We start from the raw sequence: 11,727 nt of genomic DNA, 5'->3' as shown, positions 1-11,727 counted from the left end.
ATTTTCTGCTTATTTTCTAACAATTTTGTGTTTTCATAATTTGAGCAGTTTATCTCTTCTCTGCTCCTTAGGGGATTAAACAAGGTTCATGCTATTGGCAGGTTCACTGGTTCACAATGTGGCTATTGTCTACTATACATGGCAGCTGTGTTCCAGAACGTCAAAGTAGAATTTGCAAAGCCTCTTCGAGATCTTGATTTGGAAATGAAAGCGTACTATTCTTGCCATATTGTAATGGTTAAAGAACTTCACAAGAGGAATCTAGATACAAGTTGCAGAAAAATTATTTCGCTTATTGATGAGAGGATGAGAAGAGTCATAGTGCAAAACCAAGAGCTGTTAGTCATTGCAGGCCAACTCCGTAACAACTGACTTTAGTAGACTGAACATTCTGGGAGTTTTCTGAGAGGGTATAGGTTATAAAGACTTATAAAACTGCTTTGGGTAGGTAAAAGTGGGAGGTTAATAAATGGTGGAAAAGAAATGAAACCTTTCACTAAGATGCTTATCTATGGATGTCATATGTGTATATAGGAGAGTTATTTTTATCATATTGGCAAGACCTATACATATGAGACTGAATCTGCTAACATATTAGACAGCAGACAGAATCCTTAGCTCAGATCTCAGCATGTTTTAATCAGCCTACTTCTACTCCATATTGGTGCTATTCCCACAATTGGATTATTGACTGAAATCAGCAATAATGTCATTAACTTGAAAATGAATATGGTGCTTTGAGTTCTTAAACAGTATAAGATACTACTTACTCATGATGCTAGAAAAATGAAAGAAATGAAGCAATCAGTGGAGAAAAAGAAGTGGAAAAAATAAAAAAGAGAATATGCTTGTTAAAGCTCTACTAAAATCTATTAATTTGAGAGATTCAGTTTATGACAAATAACTAAGTAATCACCAACAACAGCAATAATATTTATAATTATTTTTTTCTCTTTGGACCATCAAAGGTGTCAAAAATGTGCTGAGTTTATATGAGGCAATTGGGGCAGGAAGCTAACATTTTCCAAAAGAGTGCTACACATCAAATGAAGCACAGAGTTAAATAAAACTAGCCAGGACGATTGAAAGAAAAATATAGTTACTGCAGAAGAATGACTCATATATATTAGTTATATATATATATATATATATCAATTATAGATATACATACATATTTAAATATTTTTACAAATATTCATATATCATAACATAAATTATAAAAGTTTTTTAAAATTCAAGGTTAGAAGGGTTATTGCTAACGAGAAAAATGTCATCTTTCAAAAACCAAAACAAAAATATATATAATTATATATCTATAATCAACTTATAATAATATAAAATTACACACTTATACATACCTTCTGGGGTTCATGGGCTTAAAACCTCTTCTGATGGTTGAATATATGTATGACTGGACACAAAGTAAAGCCCTTAATCTTAATTAGTAGTTTAGGCACAGATAGATTTATCGGTTAGAGTTCAACTTCTACTTTTCATATACTTTTAACTTTCTATTTTCTCTCTTGAAATTCTTTCCTTCCTCCCAGGAGTTAGGGTATTTTATAATATCTTTGATATTTTTCTCTCAATTTTAAAAAGAGAGACCCATTATCATATGAATAAACTGGAGACAATATGTTTAATAATGAAGTTAACAGGTGGTGTACCAGATCAGCATTGAATGGCTTCTTCTGGCAATGGTTCATATTCACAGAAGCCGAAAATTGTTCACTGAATCACAAAACTAATGAAAAACAGTTTGGTAATCTATTTGTTTTTTTTTTTTTTTTTTAAGATTGTATTTATTTATTCATGAGAGCTACAGAGAGAGAGAGGCAGAGACATAGGCAGAGGGAGAAGCAGGCTCTGGGCAAGAAGCCCAATGTGGGACTCAAACCCACATCCAGGGATCACACCCTGAGCTAAAGGCAGACGCTTAATCTCTGAGCCACCCAGGCATCCCTATTTGTTCTTTTTTTTTCTTTTTAATGTATTTGTTCTGATGATGATTGCTATTTCTTCTCTTTAACTGCTTTTATAATTCTTAATTCATGTTAGACTGTTACTTAGAGATGTTTCATATTATCTAAAACTCATAACATAAAAAATAAATAAAACTCATAATATGGGCATATATGTATATGCATTCAGAAATATAATCTAGATATGCCTGAGCACTTAATTTCTGTTAATATTTTTATGTCCCATTATTACATTAACATTACATTTAATTCCTTACATTTCAACATGTTTGCCTGAGAAGTCAGAGTGTAAGCAACTCAAAACTATTTAAAGTGACAATCCTGCATCTCACAATTAGAATTGTGTAAAGAAGGATGCCTGGCTAGCTCAGTAAGTAGAGCATGCCACTTGATCTTGAGGTTTTGAGTTCAAGCTCCATGTTGAGTGTGAACCCTATTTAAAAAAAATAGATAAAATATTTTTAAAACTGTATAAATATATTTCAATGGATAACTTTCCAATTTCTAATATACAGTGGATGCCACCATTGGCACTTGACTTCAAACAAACCTAAACAATCTTTTGTTCATTGAAAAGTAAATGTGAATCATTTGGGGGTCTAAAATAAAATGAAGTATGAGAAAGATTCTGGTACTGCTTTCTCTCCAATTTATTTCTGCCTTTCTGGCATTCAGACAAACTGGGCACTTTTAGTTCTTTGAGAACCCTTTTAGTTTTCTCAGCTTAATGGAAAACACAATCAAAATACTTTCATAATTAACCTTAGTTTTCATAAAGCATCCCACTTATTTCATTTAATGTTTGAAAACCCAAAAGTATTTCTTCCTTATATCATTTTTCAGAAGGAGTAGCATAGTTACCTCCTTTGCATATATAATCCATGAGAAAGTCAAGTACTTATGCCACAGCTTTTGTGAGGATCATAGGTCCTGTGAGAATCTGATTAGAACTATGGCCACTAACCTAGAAAAATACAATACACACATTCACATATACCATATACCATCAGGGAGCTTATGGAACTTATAAATCATCTTCATAGACTTTCAAGGGTCCATGGGCTAAAAAAAAAACCCATTTTGATCATTGAAAAAATATACATATATATACACACATACATACACTATATTATACTTGTATATTACATTTGATATGAAATTATTGTTATTGAATAGTTTGTGCACATATCAGAAATAGCTTACTGAGAAAACAAAACAACACTATTGGCAGTTGTTTTTAAAAAATAAAGATCAACTTACTGCCATCTTATTTCAAATTACTCACAGTTGGAAATAAAAATATACAAAAATAATGAACACAACAAATCCAAACACACTTGTAACCAAATATATTTTGAATCAAATTTCATCTTTTACTCAGTTCTTTTTATCTCATTTTAAGTAAAGTTTTTTTGTTTGTCTTAAGAATTGTGGTTAGGTTTGGGATGAGTCCAAAGAAGGGAGCCTGGGAAGCAAAATAATCTGAAAGAGCAGGTTTTGGCAAAAAGCTAGAATTAAGTGAAGGGAATTTGTTAGGTGTTTTGAAAAGGGATTGCTTTTGAAAAGTAGGCAACTTGGAGAGATTTCCAAGTATTAGGTGGGTCACAGTTCTGTTGGTCTTGGAAATAGCTGGAATCAAAGCCCTGCTTCAAGGCATGATACTGAGGAGTTTTGCTAGACCATTTAGAGAAACACTGACCCTTGCATTTAGGAAGGTAGAATTGGGTAAATTTTGCCCTACCCAAACTTGGCACAGAATAGGCAGGCCTTCCAAGAACACTGCAGAGATGAACAAAGATGACATAGAGGGTACATTAAGATGGAAGCCATCCTTTGATGGTGATATTCAACTGATGGGAAGCATAGTAACAAAGACGGTTGTTGGAATGTGAGACAATATATAGTGGCTTTAGATAAAATTATTATTTTATTTAAAATAATTTAGCTCAAACTGTAATTAAGCCAAGAAGAGATGTCTAACAGGCAGGTAGATCTATGAAGCAAAAGATCAAAGACAACACTGGAGATGTCATTTGGGGAACCATTTTTTTAAAATTTATTTATTTTTATTGGAGTTCAATTTGCCAACATATAGCATAACACCCAGTGCTCATCCCGTCAAGTCCCCCCCCTCAGTGCCCATCACCCAGTCACCCCCACCCCTACGCACCCACCTCTCTTTCAACCATCCCTTGTTCGTTTCCCAGAGTTAGGAGTCTCTCATGTTCTGTCACCCTCTCTGATATTTCCCACTCATTTTCTCTCCTTTCCCCTTTATTCCCTTTCACTATTTTTTATATTCCCCAAGTGAATGAGACCATATAATGTTTGTCCTTCTCTGCTTGACTTATTTCACTCAGCATAATACCCTCCAGTTCCATCCACGTCGAAGCAAATGGTGGGTATTTATCATTTCTAATGGCTGAGTAACATTCCATTGTATATAGACCACATATTCTTTATCCATTCATCTTTTGATGGACACCGAGGCTCCTTCCACAGTTTGGCTATTGTAGACATTGCTGCTATAAACATCGGGGTGCAGGTGTCCCGGCATTCATTGCATCTGTATCTTTAGGGTAAATCCCCAGCAGTGCAATTGCTGGGTCGGGTGGCAGATCTATTTTTAACTCTTTGAGGAACTTCCACACAGTTTTCCAGACTGGCTGCACCAGTTCACATTCCTATCAACAGTGTAAGAGGGTTCCCCTTTCTCCATATCGTCTCCAACATTTGTGGTTTCCTGCCTTGTTAATTTTCCCCATTCTCACTGGTGTGAGGTGGTATCTCATTGTGGTTTTGATCTGTATTTCCCTGATGGCAAGTGATGCGGAGCATTTTCTCATGTGCGTGTTGGCCATGTCTGTCTTCCTCTGTGAGATTTCTGTTCATGTCTTTTGCCCATTTCATGATTGGATTGTTTGTTTCTTTGCTGTTCAGTTTAATAATTCTTTATAGATTCTGGATACTAGCCCTTTATCTGATAGGTCATTTGCAAATATCTTCTCCCATTCTGTAGGTTGTCTTTTAGTTTTGTGGACTGTTTCTTTTGCTGCGCAAAAGCTTCTTATCTTGATGAAGTCCCAATAATTCATTTTTGTTTTTGTTTCTCTTTCTCTCATGGATGTATCTTGCAAGAAATTACTGTGGCCAAGTTCAAAAAGGGTGTTGCCTGTGTTCTCCATAGGATTTTGATGGAATCTTATCTCACATTTAGATCTTTCATCCATTTTGAGTTTATCTATGTGTATGGTGTAAGAGAATGGTCTGGTTTCATTCTTCTGCATGTGGATGTCCAATTTTCCCAGCACCATTGTTGAAGAGACTGTCTTTTTTTCCAGTGGATAGTCTTTCCTGCTTTGTTGAATATTAGTTGACCATAAAGTTGAGGGTCCACTTCTGGGTTCTCTATTCTGTTCCATTGATCTATGTGTCTGTTTTTGTGCCAGTACCACACTGCCTTGATGATCACAGCTTTGTAGTACAACCTGAAATCTGGCACTGTGATGCCCCAGCTATGGTTTTCTTTTTTAATATTCCCCTGGCTATTTGGGGTCTTTTCTGATTCCAAAATCTTAAAATAATTTGTTCCAACTCTCTGAAGAAAGTCCATGGTATTTTGATAGAGATTGCATTAAATGTGTAAATTGCCTGGGTAGCATTGTCATTTTCACAATGTTAATTCTTCCAATCCATGAGCATGGAATATTTTTCCCTCTCTTTGTGTCTTCCTCAATTTCTTTCAGAAATGTTCTATAGTTTTTAGGTTATAGATCCTTTATCTCTTTGGTTAGGTTTATTCCTAGGTATCTTATACTTTTGGGTGCATTTATAAATGGGATTGACTCCTTAATTTCCCTTCTTCAGTCTCATTGTTAGTATATAGAAATGCCACTGACTTCTGGGCATTGATTTTGTATCCTGCCACGCTGCTGAATTGCTGTATGAGTTCTAGTAATCTTGGGGTGGGGGGAGTCTTTTGGGTTCTCTATGTACAGTATCATGTCATCTGCAAAGAGTGAGTGTTTGACTTCTTCTTTGCCAATTTGAATGCCTTTTATTCCTTTTTGTTGCTTGATTGCTGAAACTAGGACTTCCAGTACTATGTTGAATATCAGTGGTGAGAGTGGACATCCCTGTCTTGTTCCTAATCTTAGGGGAAAGGCTCCCAGTGGTTCCCCATTGAGTATGATATTTGTTGTGGGCTTTTGTAGATGTTTTTTAAGATGCTGAGGAATGTTCCCTCTATCCCTACACTCTGAAGAGTTTTGATCAGGAATGGATGCTGTATTTTGTCAAATGCTTTCTCTCAGCTATTGAGAGGATCATATGGTTCTTGTTTTTTCTCTTGCTGATATGATCAATCACATTGATTGCTTTATGAGTGTTGAACCAATCTTGCATCCCAGGGATAAATCCACTTGGTCATGGTGAATAACCATCTTAATGTATTGTTGTATCCTATTGGCTAGTATCTTGCTGAGAAATTCTGCATCTGTGTTCATCAGGGATATTGGTCTATAATTCTCCTTTTTGGTGGGGTCTTTGATTTTTGAATTAAGGTGATGCTGGCCTCATAGAACGAGTTTGGAAGTATTCCATCTCTTTCTATCTTTCCGAACAGCTTTAGTAGAATAGGCATGGTTTCTTCTTTAAACGTTTGATAGAATTCCCCTGGGAAACCATCTGGCCCTGGACGTTTGTGTCTTGGGGATGACTGCTTCAATTTCCTCCATGGTTACTGGCCTGTTCAGGTTTTCTATTTCTTCCTCTTCCAGTTTTGGTAATTTGTGGTTTTCCAGAAATGTGTCCATTTCTTCTAGATTGCCTAATTTATTGGCATAAAGCTGCTCATACTAAGTTTTAAAGATTGTTTGCATTTTCTTGGTATTGGTGGTAATCTCTCCTTTCTCATTCATGATTTTATTGATTTGAGTGTTTTCTCTCTTCTTTTTAATAAGGCTGGATAATGGTTTATCTATCTTATTAATTCTTTCAAAGAATCAACTCCTGGTTTTGTTAATCTGTTCCACAGTTCTTCTGGTCTCTATTTCATTGAGTTCTGCTTGAATCTTTATTAACTCTCTTCTTCTGCTGGGTGTAGGATCTATTTGCTGTTTTTTCTCCAGCTCTTTTAGGTGCAAGGTTAACTTTTGTATGTGAGTTCTTTCCAATTTTTGGATGGATGCTTGTATTGCGATGTATATCCCCCTCAGGACTGCTTTTGCTGTATCCCAGAGATTTTTGAATGGTTGTATCTTCATTCCCATTAGTTTCCATGATCTTTTTTAATTCTTCTCTAATTTCCTGGTTGACCCTTTCATCTTTTAGCAGGATGGTCCTTAACCTCCCTGTGTTTGAAATCCTTCCAAACTTCTTCTTGTGATTTAGTTCTAATTTCAAAGCATTATGGTCTGAAAACATGCAGGGGACGATCCCAATCTCTTGGTATTGGTTAAGACCTGATTTGTGACCCAGTATGTGGTCTATTCTGGAGAAAGTTCCATGTGCACTTGAGAAGAATGTATGTGCATTCAGTTGCGCTTGGTTGTAAAGTTCTGTAAATATCAGTGAAATCTATCTGGTCCAGTGTACCATTTAAAGCTCTTGTTTCTTTGGAGATGTTGTGCTTAGATCTGTCTATTGTAGAAAGCGCTACATTCAAGTCACCACGTTTAAGTGTATTATTATCTAAGTATGTCTTAACTTTGGTTATTAATTGATTGATATACTTGGCAGCTCCCACATTCGGGGCATAAATATTGATGATTGTTAGGTCCTCTTGTTGGATAGATCCTTTAAGTATGATATAGTGTCCCTCTTCATCTCTTACTACAGTCTTTGGGTTAAACTTTAATTTAACTGATGAGGATTGCTATCCCTGCTTTCTTTTAGGACGATTTGAATGATAAATGGTCCTCCAACCTTTTATTTTCAGGCTGTAGGTGTCCTTATGTCTAAAATGAGTCTTTTTTAGACAGCAAATAGATGGGTCTTGCTTTTTTATCCAGTCTGACACCCTGCGCCTTTTGATTAAGCCCATTCATGTTCAGAGTTACTATTGAAAGATAGGAATTTAGTGTCATCATGATACGTATTCAGTCACTGTTTTTGTGGACTGTTCCCTTGGACCTCCTCTCTCTATTACAGAGTCCCCCTTAGTATTTCTTGCAGAGCTGGCTTGGTGGTCACATATTCTTTCACTTTCTGCCTATCTTGGAAGCTCTTTATCTCTCCTTCGATTCTGAATGAAAGCCTTGCTGGATAAAGTATTCTTGGCTGCAGGTTCCTCTCATTTAGGACCCTGAATATATCCTGCCAGCCCTTTCTGGCCTGCCAGTTTTCTCTGGAGAGGTCTGCTGTTAATCTAATATTTTTCCCCATAAAAGTTAGAGATTTCTTGTCTCTTACTGCTTTAAGGATCTTCTCTTTATCTTTGGAATTTGAAAGTTTCACTATTAAATGTCGAGGTGTTGAGAGGTTTTTATTGATTTTAGGGAGGCTCTCTCTATCTCCTGGATCTGAATGCCTGTTTCCTTTCCTAGGTTAGGAAAGTTCTCAGATAATATTTGTTCAAATACGTATTCTGGACCTCTGTCCTTTTCTGCGCCCTCGGGAACCCCAATTAAATGCAGATTTTTCCTTCTGAGGCTGTCATTTATTTCCTTTAACCTATCCTCATGATCTTTCGTTTTTCTCTTTTTTCCTCAGTTTCCCTTCTTGCCATCAACTTGTCTTCTGTCACGCACTCATTCTTCTACCTCATTAACCCTTGTCCTTAGGACTTCCAGTTTGGATTGCATCTTGTTTAATTGATTTTTAATTTCTGCCTCATTAGATCTAAATTCTGCAGTCATGAAGTCTCTTGAGTACTTTATGCTTTTTTCTAGAGCCACCAGTAGCTGTATAATAGTGCTACTGAATTGGCTTTCTGACATTGAATTGTAATCCAAATTTTGTAACTCTGTGGGAGAGAGGACTGTTTCTGATTCTTTCTTTTGAGGTGAGTTTTTCTTTCTATTCATTTTGCTCATTGCAGAGTAGCCAAAAACAAGTTGTATTGGGAAAAGGAGAAAAAAAGAGAAGAGAAAAAAGAAAAAAAAGAAGAAGAAGAAGAATAAAAAGTAAAAAAGGTAGGGAAGCAAAGAGAAAACAAAAAACAAGGGGGAGTATCCTCTGATTCTATATACTGTAAATCCCTGGACTTCCCCTGGAATTTTACAGTGCTGCTTGGTCAATCACTTGCTTTTCCCCTGTCCTTGTAGCTGGGCTTCTGAGGGAGGGGCCTGCTGTGCTGATTCTCAGGTGTGAGCATCTGGGGGAGCTGCCCAGGCCCCTGCCTGGTGCCCAGCTCAGTGGGAGTTGTTTATCCTGTTTATCCTGTGAGGCCACTGTGAGGCTCAGTGGGAGTTGTTTGAGTGAGGCCCCTGGAGGAGCAGCAACACTGGGGGCGGCCAGCTCCCCAGCCCTGGAGTCAGCTCCTGCAGAACTACCGCAGCTCCCAGTCCGCACTGGCCTGGATGCTCCGGGGTGGGATCGCTGATCTGCTTAGCTTGGGCCCCCCAGCGGCAGGAGTGCCCTTGCTGTCCTGGGCCCTCCCGGCCTCTGCCTGTCCTGGGGGGAACAGTGGATCTTGGGCTGTGTCCCCGGCGCCCTGGGCTCCGGGGCCTGCTCTGTTGGATTCACGCTCCCAGGCTGCGCAGCCCCCTCTCCACCGAGCCTCTGCCGGAGCCGCCCTGAGCTGTTCCAGAGGTGGGGCCCAGCTGCAGCCCTTGAGGGAGCTCGTCTGCGAGGTGTGGGGATCTCCCTGGGGCGCAGGTGTCTGTTAGTGTCCCAGGGAGCCTGAGGGCATCCCTGCCCTCCTGGGATCCTGCTCCAACTCCCTGCCAGTGCCTTCTGTCCGGGAAGATTGGTGAAGCTCCTGCTTCTCCGGGCTGGGGCTCTCCTTTCCTGGGGACACTTGCCCCGGCCTTAGCCGGGCTCCTCGCGGGCCCTCCCCCTTGGATGCTTTTTTATTTCATTCTCTTTTTTTCAGTCTTCCTACCTTGATAGCAGCGTGAATTCTTCTCACTGTAGCATTCCAGCTGTTCTCTCTTTAAATCTCAGGCCGAATTTGTAGGTTTTCAGAATGATTTGAAGGTTATCTAAGTAATTTGTGGGGACAGGTGACTTGGGGACCCTACTCTTCTGCCATCTTGCCCCCTCTCCAAGGCTGGGGAACCATTTTGTAACATGTCCAAATACCTGGGCAAATTTGATCCAGAAAAATGATTACAACTATATTATAAACTGTTAATTTAAAATGTCCTATTGGGGCAGCTCCAGTGGCTCAGGGGTTTGTTTAGCACCACCTTCAGCCCAGGGCCTGGTCCTGGAGACCAGGATCGAGTCCCACATCGGGCTCCCTGCATGGAGCCTGCTTCTCCCTCTGCCTGTGTCTCTTTCTCTCTCTGTGTGTGTGTCTCTCATGAATAAATAAATAAAATCTTTAAAAAATAAAATAAAATGTCTTATTGTAGGGTTCTGACCATGCAAATTTCTATTCTTCACATCACATTTTCTAAGACATATTAATCAAAAAATTCAATATTTATATTTTTAGTAGGCTTTTCAAAATAACTTAATTTTTATGTTATTCACTTAGTATTCCCCCAAAGTAATAATGTAATTTCAATGAAACAACTCAAAATCTTTATTCATAACCATTCCCCACAGAGGAAAAAACATGCACTATTTTCACCCATGTGCACATACACACACATATTAGAGAAAGAACAGAATGAAAGTTATCAGTCATTGACTCAAGAAGCTCTTGCTTTTAAAAATATCATCTTAGTTGTTAATCAAGCCAAGCTAAAAATATACTTGTAGTTACTAGACAGAGTTAAAAAAAATTTGAGAAAAGTTGGTGCCATGACATTAAAAAGTCTTATAAGTTTCTCAGAGTAGATTTCCTTAGAGAAAAAAGGTATGTGATATTCCCTGATATGGGTCACATGTTTATTTAATCAAGATGTAAAGATTTGACCTGGCCTTTTCAACCAAGAAATTAAAAGTTCAGGTGCACTACACTAGATATGCTGTATATAGAAAGTATTGTCTCCATATAATTGCACAAACGTGAGAGTGAGATGACACAACAATGTCTTTTCACCTGTAAAATGTCAGTCTTCATAAAGACAACATTTTGCTGCCAATACTTTAGCATTAATCTTCCTTAATATAAAATCAATATTTCAATGGAGGCTAATTACACTGGGCATTAACTAACAAAAACATCTTGTCTTTTCAAGCATAAAAGGATGCTACAGAACAAGTTAGCTATGAGTTAATGCTAATTGGCCTGCTGGCAATTTATTTAGTTGTTGCATGGAAAAGGTGATTTATTTCAATGATACAATTTAGTATCATTGTAGTATCAAATGATACAATATTTGGAGAAACGAGGATCCTCTTATTTCCTAAAGAAAGAAAATAGGGTGTTCATCACAGGTGAAGGAACCCTCTTATTTATTTATTCATTTAAATTCAATTAATTAAAATATAGTGTATTATTAGTTTCAGAGGTCTAGTTCAGTGATTCATCAGTTGCATCTAACACCCAGTGCTTGTTATATCACCTGCCCTCCATATTGACTGTCACCAACCCGTCCCCACCACTCCCCTCCAACAACCTGCAGTTTGTTTCTTATGATTAAGAATCTCTTATGGTTTGTTTCTCTCTCTGATTCATCTTGTTTTAGTT

This window comes from Canis lupus, chromosome 11, assembly GCF_011100685.1.
Source record: "Canis lupus familiaris isolate Mischka breed German Shepherd chromosome 11, alternate assembly UU_Cfam_GSD_1.0, whole genome shotgun sequence".
Lineage (NCBI taxonomy): Eukaryota > Metazoa > Chordata > Mammalia > Carnivora > Canidae > Canis > Canis lupus.
The sequence above is the reverse complement of the archived record's forward strand: the minus strand, read 5'-3'. Positions refer to the sequence as shown.